At 34.4% G+C, this 12842-nt stretch overlaps 1 protein-coding gene across 1 annotated transcript in view; it reads left to right on the top strand.

The window, feature by feature from the left end:
• LOC138700056 (alpha-2Da adrenergic receptor) overlaps positions 1-12842 on the top strand; it is a 687508-nt gene that overhangs the window by 43538 nt on the left and 631128 nt on the right. The gene's annotated exons all lie outside the window — the stretch shown is intronic.

Genomic DNA, 12842 nt, shown 5'->3' with positions numbered 1-12842 from the left:
GCACAAAATAGCAATTAATATATCCTTCGTGCTATTCACTGACTACTAATAGTTTAAATAAATTCAATATTAACTGCTACTTTGCGCTGTATTTTGCAGAATGTTTACTTTAACCCTCATTACCCATTTTTGACTTACACCACTTCTGCTCTGAACGGTTCATTTTCTTCTAGATATCACATTATTTCAGACTATTGGTTTAGTTGATTTATCAGAGACTGAATTTTTCTATACATGTAATAATGTTGCAAAGGAGCGAGTTGGTTCAGACTGCAACGTTTGAAGCTCGTATTCGGGAGATTTCGTCCTCAAACCCTGTGCCCACTCAATCTGACTGGAGGTTTTCAAGATTTCCCTTAGTGACAAAGCCAAATGACAAATGAAAATTTACACAAAGTGTCTTTAATTTCAGTCTTTAGTTACCTGGAATACGGAACCTATCAATGAGTTTGTAAAGAGACAGTTCCTGAACAATATAAATCTTATATAGTTATTCCTGATTGTGCGGAATGTTAAGTTATCTAATTTATTGCCAAAATTATAGGGATAATAACTAGGGCCGTGACATCGGTATATTTGTATTAGTCTGAGGTGAACATGCGACGCCGGACAGAATGTAGTCGGCGTTTCAAGTACAGGCAGCAGAAGCGAATTTGACACACGCCTAAGCAATACAATCATTGTCTATAAGGGTTAATATCGGAAAGGTCTAAAGTGCTGGTGAGGTAGAAAATAATTGTTGGAAATCATATTTATATGTCAGAAAGTGGTAAAACAAAAGTCTGAAAAGATGTTTTCTTTTTTAAATATTTAGAGTTTTGCATTACAGTTTTAGAATGCCGAAAACGTATATGGCGTACAGTTTTGCTTTCCCTATATTTAACTGTTACATTAAACTCCATGTAAAAATGCAATTGATAATATGAACCCTTGGTTTCAGTCGATGTTGAACGCAGTTTTTCCGCATATACGTAAGGTTATACTATCCGACACTCGGCGATCATTTTCATTTGTAACTTTGAAAATGAATGTTGTTGTTTATTGCAGCAGGAACCGAAACCAGGCGCATAACATGCAAGAAAAGTAAGGTACGGAATAGATGTGATAAATAAATTAATGTAACAGTTAAATATAGGAAAGCAAAATTGTACGCCATATACGTTTTCGGCATTCTAAAACTGTAATGCAAAACTCTAAATATAAAAAAAAAACATCATTTCAGACTTACGTTTTACCACATTTGGGACAATTTAATAATGATTTCAAACTATTATTCTCAACCTCACCAGCATTTTAGACCTTTCCGACATTAACCCTTTTTCTATGCAATGATTATATTGTTTTGATTTTATAATAGGCAGTAATCTTATACAAAACACGGAAAGTGATTGCTTAGCGTGTGTCAAATTTGCTTCCGCTGCCTATACTTGAAACATGTCGACTACATTCTGTCCGGGGCGTCGTATGTTCACCTCAGACTAATACAAATATACCGATGTCACGGCCCTAATAATAACATAAAAACTTGTACTATATCAACTCAAATTAATGCTATTAAAAATAGGAAGTATTGAATCTCAAGATTATAGAAAGTGTATATAGTAGTACTTAGTAATTTTATAGAAGGATAATTAAGTTCATTGTCAAAATTATTTTGATTGAAATTTAAGAGAAATTATTTCCCACACTTACCTTAAGAATATTATTATTTTATGACACTTACTTACTTACTTACTGCTTTTAAGGAACCCGGAGGTTCATTGCCGCTTTCACATAAGCCCGCCATCGATCCCTATATTGAGCAAGAATTTTATGACACTAAGAACTTAAAAAGAGAGAGAGAGATTTTTGTGGAAAATAATAAACATGAGAAAACATAAAATTATGCATTTAACACAGTAAGTAATTAATACATAGGCCTATAATTCGGATGATGAAATTTTAAGACAAGAATGTTTGAAATTAAGAAACTATTTTATAGAAATATAAATATCGATACTTTGTTGTTGTATAAAAGTCTCAAATATTTGTATAATAATAATAATAATAATAATAATAATAATAATAATAATAATAATAATAATAATAATAATCGTAATAATAGTAGCACTACTACTGCTGCTACTACTACTTCTAATAATAATAATAATAATAATAATAATAATAATAATAATAACAATAATAATAATAATAATAATAATAATAATAATGTTAAAGAAACGTGGTAATAATAATAATAATAATAATAATAATAATAATAATAATAATAATAATAATACTCTTATGTGTAATCCACGCACTTTAAAATAAATATACTATAATTTCCCCAACCATCATAACAAGAAGTGTATTAGTGAATAGTGAACAGCAAAGCGAAATCCGGCTGAATTCTGCTCAGATGGTTTACCGATGTGACGTAAATACTATTGTCACGCTTCAGATGTGTGAATTGTTTACTAATTTCAAAAGCGTCGAAATCACAGTTTCTGCAGTAATTCCAGATCGTTTTGAATAAGCAGAGCTTTATAGCTTCAGTCCAATACAATACAACTGCGTTGAAAGGAGGAAAAAATCCTGCGTTTAGTAAAAAAATTCCCATCCCAAATCACTTTCATCTGACTGAAAATGCAATGAATTATCTTCAGACTTTTCAGAGAGATTGATATCACACAAACGCAAGTTTTCAATCCTATTGCACGTATATAATGCTTCGAGCATTTTCATTGTACTTGTACAGTAGATGACATTTAATTAAAGGAAGAAACAAATTACGAAAAGAGTTCTATGATGAATATTTCATTTGTTTTCTTCTCTTGAAGGATAAAAATTATTCAGAAATAATCAGAGGAAAACAATTATTATTATTATGGTTATAAACATAATAATTTTCGTAATCAGTTCTCATAATTTTGATAATAAATAACACATTTTGACATCGCTAATTTATTGCAGCTCGTATTCAGTGTAGCATTTTCTTTTTTGTTTCTCTGAAACACAAGAAACATTAAAGTGAGGCAAGATTATCTCAGAAAAAAGTACATATTTCCAATATTCATAATAATGAGTAAGATTTTGTATGCTTTCTGTCTTCCTGCCTGTGTGCTTGTGATTCCTGTGTAACTTCTTCTCAACTTTATTCAAATTCAGCGTCTACTAATTAACTTCACTAGCAAAATAACGATGTCAATTGATTAAATTATATAATCAAAACCAGCTCACACGACTTCTTATTTAGCTTAGATTCGTATGTTAAAATCAATCTAATAAAACAACTGTAATTTATTTTGTCAATACTAACGGGTGTACGCCTGGAAACGAGTCTCGCTTAATAGTAATATGGGCAAGTAACAGCCCTCTTAGCGGTGATTATGCGCGTCGCTTTCGGCATTAAAATCTTGCGACTTATTCATTGCATTATAGATGTAATTTATTGGCTTATCTTGCAATAAGTGCTGGAACTGTCTACCATCTTCTCTCATGCATATTTCACATCTTTTGAAAAGAGTTCTACACACGATAGATTTCGTTTCTATTGATAGAATCCAACCCTTGGCTTTCATTAACTTTATGAACGTCTGTTATCTTATAAGTCTTTAGTTTTTAACAATTTCGTCGCTCTCCAAGCTGAAGTCTTTGATACACCTGCCTCTTGAAATAGTTTCCTTTAATGATTTCTTGGGATAGTCTTAACTTAAAGCTTATGTCATCGAGTTTTTATTCAGGTAGAACGTGATTTATGCGCCTTCCTTTTTACATAAAAATGAGTCGGTCTTTCTCACTTTTAAAATTAACTACTGGATTGTTGAATCAGATGGTTGTTGAACGCCAGGATATTTTCGTAGATATACAGCAAGACACTTTTTGCACTTTTCGTCTTCATTCATGATAATTATGTATATTAAGATTCGCTGTTGTAATATGTTCTGTAATGCCACAAACTAAACTGAACTGCACTGAACGGGAGTTAGCTGTATAGTAATGCTGTAACCTTGACGTCCCTTGACCTTGTGTTATCTGTCCATACTGCACAACACATTACCTTCTCATGCTCGATACAGGAGAAATTTTTCTTGATTGTTGTGTATGGATCGTACACGGAGACTAACAGGAAAACGGAAAATAAGGAAGATTGGAGAATGCTGGGTTTGCAGTGAAATACATGCCCTTCAGCAGAAAACAATGAATGAATGAGTGGTTTTTTTAAATTTAGACTGACTACAATATTGTTGAGAAATTTTCGTCATTATTTTAATAGAAATAGCCGTTGATATCAGCCTAAGATCGAAATACAAGTTATTTTCTATGATCTTTCCTTTCCTATTGTACACTGAGTGAGCTACCATGTTAACTCGTATGAATACATGAAGCTCTTATAGAATACGTGAGTGTGAAAACTGGACATTTCGTCAAATATTATGGGCTACAATGTTATAACTAGTTGAGATCCCAGTCGGGGTGATACAGGTTAACTGATAGCGAAGTATTGGGTGGAGATGGGGGAACAGGCTAGGACTTGTTTACAGTACATCTATCCACAGTGCTGTCTTGGTATGGTTGACGTTGAAGCTGAGACATTTGGGACAACTTGAAGTCATTGCGATGTCGAAAGCGAAATGCAATTGGAACATATTTTTAAATGTAAATTTTATTAGCTTTCTTCCACAAGAAAATAAAATAAAAATAAAAACTTACAGGAAGAGGTAAATGCATCACAATTGCTGGCAAAAAAATATATAGCCCTAATTAGAGACTAAAAATCGGAGTTAATACAAAGATAGTAATACTGAAAATCGTAATAGTTCCTATTTTACGTAAATGGATACAGTACTTTTCTTCCCTCCTCTACCTGGTTGAATGATTTGTTTGTATTTTACACTAATATCATCAAACTGCGGTCGTGAAAGGGGATAACATAGTGTTTGCGGATCTCAACCGTTAATCCAAAGGTATAGCCAGGTTAATATTAGAAACGTTAGTAAAAACAAAATGATGACAGGGTATAAATCTTTATGGGTCTAAGAAAATGCTATGTTTATACACCTGAGAGACAATAATACATTGTATTTTGGCCAACATAATATTTACGTCAATCCTACAGGCGAAAGTTTATTTGCTCGGCCTATATTCCAAAATCCTCAACTGATACGGTGTGTGTGTATGATGGGAAAGGAGAACTTTGCAAGCTGGTCTGTAGACACTGCTTTAGCCTGTGTGCACGTAACTTCACAGTTTATGTGCCTCAATTTTGAAGTCTAGTTATAACACAATTAAAATTTCACTATTATACTGTATAACTCGTGTTAATATAAGTTACTGTTGGCTCACTGATTAGAACTTATTCAGGATAATATTGCCGCTACTATTACCAAAACTGTCCATCATATTTCATTAACTTCGTGACAGTACACAAAACAATGTGTGGTTTGCTGTTGTGTTGCCTCTGATATTTGAATTATAAATACCGGTGCTGTATTTGTATTAAATATGTGTCTAGCTTGTGTGATTTATCTCATTGTTTTTCCTTGCTTCGAATGTACTACAGACTGTACATTCATTTCTTTATTTAATATGATCATAGGGCTTTCTCCTTCCTACCACATAATACATACACTACTACTACTACTACTACTACTACTACTACTACTACTACTACTACTACTACTACTACTACTACTACTACTACTACTACCACCACCACCACCACCACTGCCACATAACACCGTTATTGTCATAACCAGGAGCTAGGAAGTTCGTACCAAAGCAGTAGATTTCAGTAGAGTACAGCGAGGAGTATAGATGACACCCGAGCCTCGCTCTGCTGCAGCTCGCTACAGATGATACACAGTATGTTCACAAACAACGAATAGTAGTATTCTGTGGAGCTCTGGAGAATCGTGAATAGTTTGAAGAATATTGTTAATTTATATTAATATTTTAGATTCTGAACAAAGTGAGCTATTCTGTTATGACTGTATTATATACATAATGTGAATATAATGCATGATTCCAAAAATGTAAACTCATCTGTTATTAAATAATTATGCAAACAGGAGTGTGTAACATATTTTTTTTCTTATTATTCTTCGTTAAATGTTGACGTCTCGTGCTGCTATGCATTCGGTTGCGTTACGGTCCAAATTCAACATCGGAATTACGATACGAACTTCCTAGCTGCCATTACAATAGAAACGAAATATTTTCTTGAAAAAAATTATGGGTTTAATATTATGCCCCACATACTAGATACACTATTAGATTCACAAAGTAGTTGTTCACCTGATGATAGTAATAAATACTATATCATATTTCAGATTTGTTCCAGTAACATCTTGTGAGGTAGAACAAATATTTTCAGAGTTTTTTTTTTTTTTTTTTTTTTTTTTTTAAATCTCAAAGAAGCATTTCTTTTGATAAAATGAAATCATTGTTATTTGTTATGAGGCTAGAATCATAATTGTATACTTTCTATATTATTTTTATATTATGGGTAAATTAATTTAGATTAGGATTTACGAACTTTATTGTTCTTTGACAATATTTTCTAATTCTAAGGCTGTGGACGATTGGAGCACATGTTTGGTTACCACCCGGCTGTACAGCTGTCAAAAGAAAATGTGGCCGCTCTCCTGATACAAAGTTCCCTTCGGGTATCTTCGCTACAGTTCGGAGACAGGCGATGTTACATGTTGTTGGACCACGTTGCCTGATATCTACAGTTATAATTGAAGTTTACTGTATGTTATTCGATAGCTTAATGGTAGCGTTCCGGCCTCTTATTCATGAGGTCCGCCGTTCGACTGCAACCTCGTGCTTTTTATGTTCTTTTTTGTTCTGTTTTTGAGAGAGACAAACTATACATAATGGCTCCTTTCTCTTTTACGATTATTTTAGTAATTAACATCAGGTTCATTAATATATTATGCCATGACTTTATCATTATGATATTGTGGTTGCAAATTGAAAGAAAAAATATTTTATTCTCAATGAAATATCTTTCATGGCATAAACAAAACTAATTTACTGGCGTCGGCCTTAAAACATTGAAATAATTAAGCGTTCAAAAAACAAAACAAAAAGCCACAATTCAATATTTAGTCTATCTTCCTCTTATCTCGATCATCTTGCAGTCGAATGGGCATGGAACTGACTAGTCTTTGCAAATAGCGACTGTTCTTAGACACGATATTCCAGGCATTCTGAACATACATACTTAAGTGTTCTGTCCATGGGCAGGTCTTTCATTGCAAACCCAGTAATTTCCAATTTTCCTATTTTCTGCCTTCCTCTTAGTCTCCGCATATGATCCACATATCCTAATGTCGTCTATTATTCCTTTCAACCAGAGACCCAACCAATTCCTTTTTCTCTTTCTAATCAGTTTCAGCATCATTCTTTCTTCACTCACTTTTTCAAACACAATTTTATTTCTTATTCTGTCTGTCCACTTCACACGCACCGTTCTTCTTCACATCCACCTTTCAAATGCTTCAATTAGTTTCTCTTCATTTCGTCGTAATGTCCATGTTCCTTCCCCATACAATGCCACTCCACACAAAGCACTTCACTAGTCTCTTCCTTAGTTCTTTTTCCAGAGGTCCGCAGAAGATCCTTCTTCTTCTATTAAAAGCTTCCTTTGTTCATGTTTGCAGTTTTTCTTGGGAAGGATAGGCCTAAATGCGGTAACATCCCGTTGCTTTCCGCACACCACTATCTCTTTCGCATTTTATTAGATTCCAGGGGGCCCAAGCGTGGAGATGAGGAGAGTGGATTTGACTAATTGGGCCCTCCGGACTTCACCGAAAGGCACGGCAAGGGTTAAATATTAGTTCTATCAGGATGTCTGACCCGATCAGAGAACGGGAAATCCCAATTAGCCTTTGCCCCCCGCATCCTGGACTAGCTTCTACGAATCATCAGAAAATCTTACAGTGTGATTGGGCCAATTTTTCCGAAAATGTTTCCACACTTTTGCCCTCGTAGCTCAGCGGACGAACGTCGGAATTTAGATGTCAACATCTCAGGTTCAATTCCTCGTTACTCCTTTTCATTTTATTGTGGTTCAAGATAGTATAATGTAATAATACAAAAAGAAAAACTAATACCAGTATTATGCAACTGGATTTTTCCAAACCTAATATTAAACTTATGTTATTTATATCGCTGGGGGGTGGCCGGGTAGCTCAGTTGGTAGAGCAGCTGGCTACGGACTGGAAGGTCCGGGGTTCGATCCCAGGTGGTGACAGGATTTTTTCTCGTTGCCAAACTTTCAGAACGGCCCCTAGGTTCACTCAGCCTTCTATAAAATTGAGTACCGGGTCTTTCCCGGGGGTAAAAGGCGGTCAGAGCGTGGTGCCGACCACACCACCTCATTCTAGTGCCGAGGTCACGGAAAGCATGGGGCTCTACCTCCATGCCCCCCAAGTGCCTTCATGGCATATTACGGGGATACCTTTACCTTTTACCTTTTATATCGCTGAAGAACGATTACAATATAAATAACTTAAATGTTATTTATACAGTATCACTAAAGAACGATAACACAATATAAATGATAAATATCGGTTTGTTTAATTAATATAAGATATTATATAATACGTATTTAATTATCTAAATAAAATAACCTATTTTACACAGAAAGATGGTTATTTGTGTTATAATAATTACTTACATAAAATACAGATTATTTATATTGCGAAAGAACAATAACAATATAAATAACTTGAATATTATTTTATAATGCTAATGAAGGAAAACAGAATATAAATGATAACTTGAATATTATTTATATCGCTAAAGAACGATAACAGAATATAAAAAACGTGAATATTATTCATATCGGAATTTCACAGATTTATTACAGATGTATTTAAGAAATTGTAGAAGAATAGTAATTAGTAACAGTGTTCTATTTATTCTTCTTGGAGCCAAATTTGTAACTTTTAAAAGTGTTGTTACTATGTTGAAATGTATGTGTTGTAACGGATGCTTGATTTGTTATGTATGTGAGTCAGTTATGGGATGCTTGATGTCGTCGCAATGTCGTAATTATAATTTGATTGTGTTTGTGTGACTATTGTGTATTAATGTATGATGTATGGTACGGAAAGCTGCATATTTGTGTTATAGAAGTGTTACGTATGTGTGTTGTTAATGTTTTTGTATGTTTCAAATTGATACCTGATATTTGTTTTGCAATCGCAGTGCCTAATTTACGGATTATTTATGTTTTGTTTACATCGCGTAAGCTAATTTAATTTTCTTTTCCATTTCTCTTTATGCTTTCTTTTTTTGTTTATAAAACTATAGCCCTAACATACATATGTAAAATAGGGCTAAACCCCATTGGAGACACAATAATAATAATAATAATTATTATTATTATTATTATTATTATTATTATTATTATTATTATTATTCATATCGTTATAAAACGATAACAGAATACAAATGATGACTTGAATTTTATTCATATCTCTAAAGAACGATAACAAAATATAAATAACGTGATATTCATAAAGAACGATAACTGAATATAAATGATAATTTGAATATCATTTACATCGCTAAAGATCGATTAAAAAATAAAATGAAAACTTGAAGAAGGCCCGAACCCACAACCTTTGAATCATTAAACAAGCACTCTACCGCTGGTCTACGAGGCGCAGATATGGAACACTTTCATAGTTCCGGAACTGCTTATACAAGCACATGCATCGTGTAACATCGCCGCGACCCGAAGTGGACTTTGAAAATATTCGCTGCTCACGAGTGCGGCCACTTTTTTTTTTTTTTTTGACAGCTGTACATGTTAGTCGTTCTGCTTCACTGACACCGAGAGACGCTCTATTAATTTTCACTCGGTAGAAATATAACCCAAGCTCACACAACTTAACAGTTTTGGTACCAACTTCCTAGCTCTAGTCATGCCTGTAATCTTTTTGACAAATTCATTTCTAATCCCACTAATGCTTTCTCATAAAAGAATCATGAGTTCAGCAGAAATCATATTATCTGTAGTAATGTCACGAGAGGTCTGAGATTTATCTGGGGAATCTCAGACCTCAAGTGACATTTATTAGGACTATTTCGTGAATAAAATAAAAATGTAAATAATATATCCCTAAAATTCGATCGCAAAATGTTAATAATTGTATATTAACGAATACTTAACCTATTCAGATATTGTGAAGTGGAAATACTCGTAGATGAATATCGATTACTGCAATAAAGAAATTCGATGTTATTATTCAGTAATGCCAATTGCGAAAAGCGAAATACAGGTTCAACAATGTTAATTACATGTACTGCACTTTTCTCTTATTATTATAACATAAATACATTTTCATTATCTGCTGAAATCATAATTTAATTTAACAGTAACAGTGGGGACAGCTATATACCAATGCTTATGTATTCACAGCGAGACATGTTGCTACACAGTGAAGCCATCTCTGTATAGATAGGCCTAATTAAAACACGAATTTTATTACGCCATACGGAAGGCAGTTTGATCAAAGACCTTATTATTACTATGCAAGGTCTTTGGGTTTGATATGCGATGATGTTACATAAATTTAAACATCTGACTTTCTATTAATTGTTTAATTTCATTCACAAATTACAAATTTTATAGGCTACAATTATTGGTTAAGTTACTCGTACCAGTGGGAGCAGGACCAATGTCAGCTGTGTCTTATTTCGACCTTTACTCACAATCAGTGCTACACGAAAGCATTTTTTATAGCTCGACAAACGCATTCTCGCTGTAGTGTGTAACGGAACTAAAGCTGCATTTACACAGTTCAATATTCCAATCGCGTATGCGTGCAATCTGGGAAGATTATTGAAAGAATCAAGTATAAAAGGTACGTTCAATTAAGATGCATGAAGATGTTGTGTCTATATGGTGCGCCGTTTTGAACGTCGTCTTCACTGCGTAAATATATTAATGAATATTAAATATCAATCTTGCATTCATTGCTTTAAAGTTGAAAGAAAAGTTTAACCGTGTAGTTGCATCTTAATGTATTCATCATCATAAATTTACGGGGAAAAAGTTGACGACAACGACTAAACAAAAGAACGACCATGCGATAAATTGATAGCGATAAATCTAGCTGCAAAAATTATCGCAAATTGTGACTGTGATTGGTTGGAATTCATTACACTTCATTGGTCGAAAATGGAATGACGTCATATAAACGAAATAGTCACTGTAAAGTTTCAAAAACCGATCTACGCTGTATATATTGCACTTAGGCCATTATAGCAGAGAAATATGGATGGACTCACAATGTCGGAGTCGCCATACGTGCAACAGGCATACGCTGAAACGTGAATAGTGGAAGTGACGGGACTCTGTGGGCATTCAGTCGACCGCGCTATCAGAATACGGCTCTAGCAGGGTGCGCTGTTTTTATTCCAGCGTTAAGCCGGTTGGCTGAATCCACAGAACGACCCTTTGATGCGAGGAGCACCTCAAAGCAAGAACCACTACAAACTACTTGCGAAGAGTATGGGCCGCCCCTTCGCACAACTCCGTTGTAAATGTTGCTGTTTCTAATTAGATGCGTGCTGCATTGTTATGTCTTGGCAATAACATTCTAATCCAAACTGAGCGACTCGGTGCTGCAGCAGACATGTGTTTGTAGAGCAGTTATGGTTTCAGCAACCATTAACCTGAGGTTTCTCAACTGTTATCCTCGTGCAGTCATAACTGTTCTAAGTCTTCAGCTGAAGCTGAACTCTTAGCGTTTAGGTTGCCTCTGCCTTGAAATGACTCATCTTGATCTTCATCAAAATCTAGAAAGTTACGTGTTAAGATTTGATATACAAGCAATAATTGGAGAGAATGTGAGAGGATGGCGAGAGATGTTGATGAAGGCAGAGTATGGAAAGATGTGCTGTAAATTGTGTTAATTACTCTGAATTTTAAGTAGTTGTAATGACTGAATCATCATTTCATGCTACTTAGATCATCTCATGTAATGTCATTTATTGCATTAAATATAGGTAAAATATTGGATATGTTCCTTATAAAACATTTTTTTCTCGAAAAGAAAGCAGAAACGAACAAAATTGTATTAAACTCTATTTTAAATATCTCGAAGAATAGCCCCCGAAACGAATGGTATTACTTACGGTTCACCCCGTATGCACAGGATGTATCTATATATGTGTCATAAATGTGGGGGCATAACCATAACAAAAGGTTCATATGAACATGGGTCCGCAAACCCTTAGTTAGGGAGTTATGGGTTTATTGGTAATGGCATAATTATGTGATACATTTAACAACACACATTTACAAAAATTGCTCAAAGTGACCTCCTCCTGCTTCGATGCATGCCCAGAGCCTGCGTTCCATGCTTTGCCGTATTCCGTGCAAATGTCCTGGGGTATTACGGATTTGATAAATTTGACGTGCTGCTACCGTATTCCCATCTGCTAGGCCATAAATGTAGTGCATATCCGTCATTTCTCTCACTGAATACATCTTGTGATGTGATGAATGTTACTGTGAATAACACATAACAGAAGAAAAGGTACTCAGACAAAACAAAACAAATGTCATGACCAACTGTAATGAAGAAAGTGGGAAAAATGCAAGTTTAAGGTGAATTACATAATCGGGTCACTACAGGAAATTCCTTTCATAACTCCCTAACGAAGGGTTTGCGGACCCATGTTCATATGAACTTTTTGTTATGTTTTGGTGTCAGAAATACGCCCCCACACTTATGGACACATATATAGATACATCCTGCATATACAAGGTGTCTCAATTAACTCTGTGACCTCAAATACTTTCGAAATTAAACAAGCCGTGAAAAATCTTCTTG

Source organism: Periplaneta americana, chromosome 5, assembly GCF_040183065.1.
Source record: "Periplaneta americana isolate PAMFEO1 chromosome 5, P.americana_PAMFEO1_priV1, whole genome shotgun sequence".
In the NCBI taxonomy this organism is placed as follows: domain Eukaryota; kingdom Metazoa; phylum Arthropoda; class Insecta; order Blattodea; family Blattidae; genus Periplaneta; species Periplaneta americana.
This window is presented reverse-complemented; position numbering and strand designations above follow the sequence as displayed.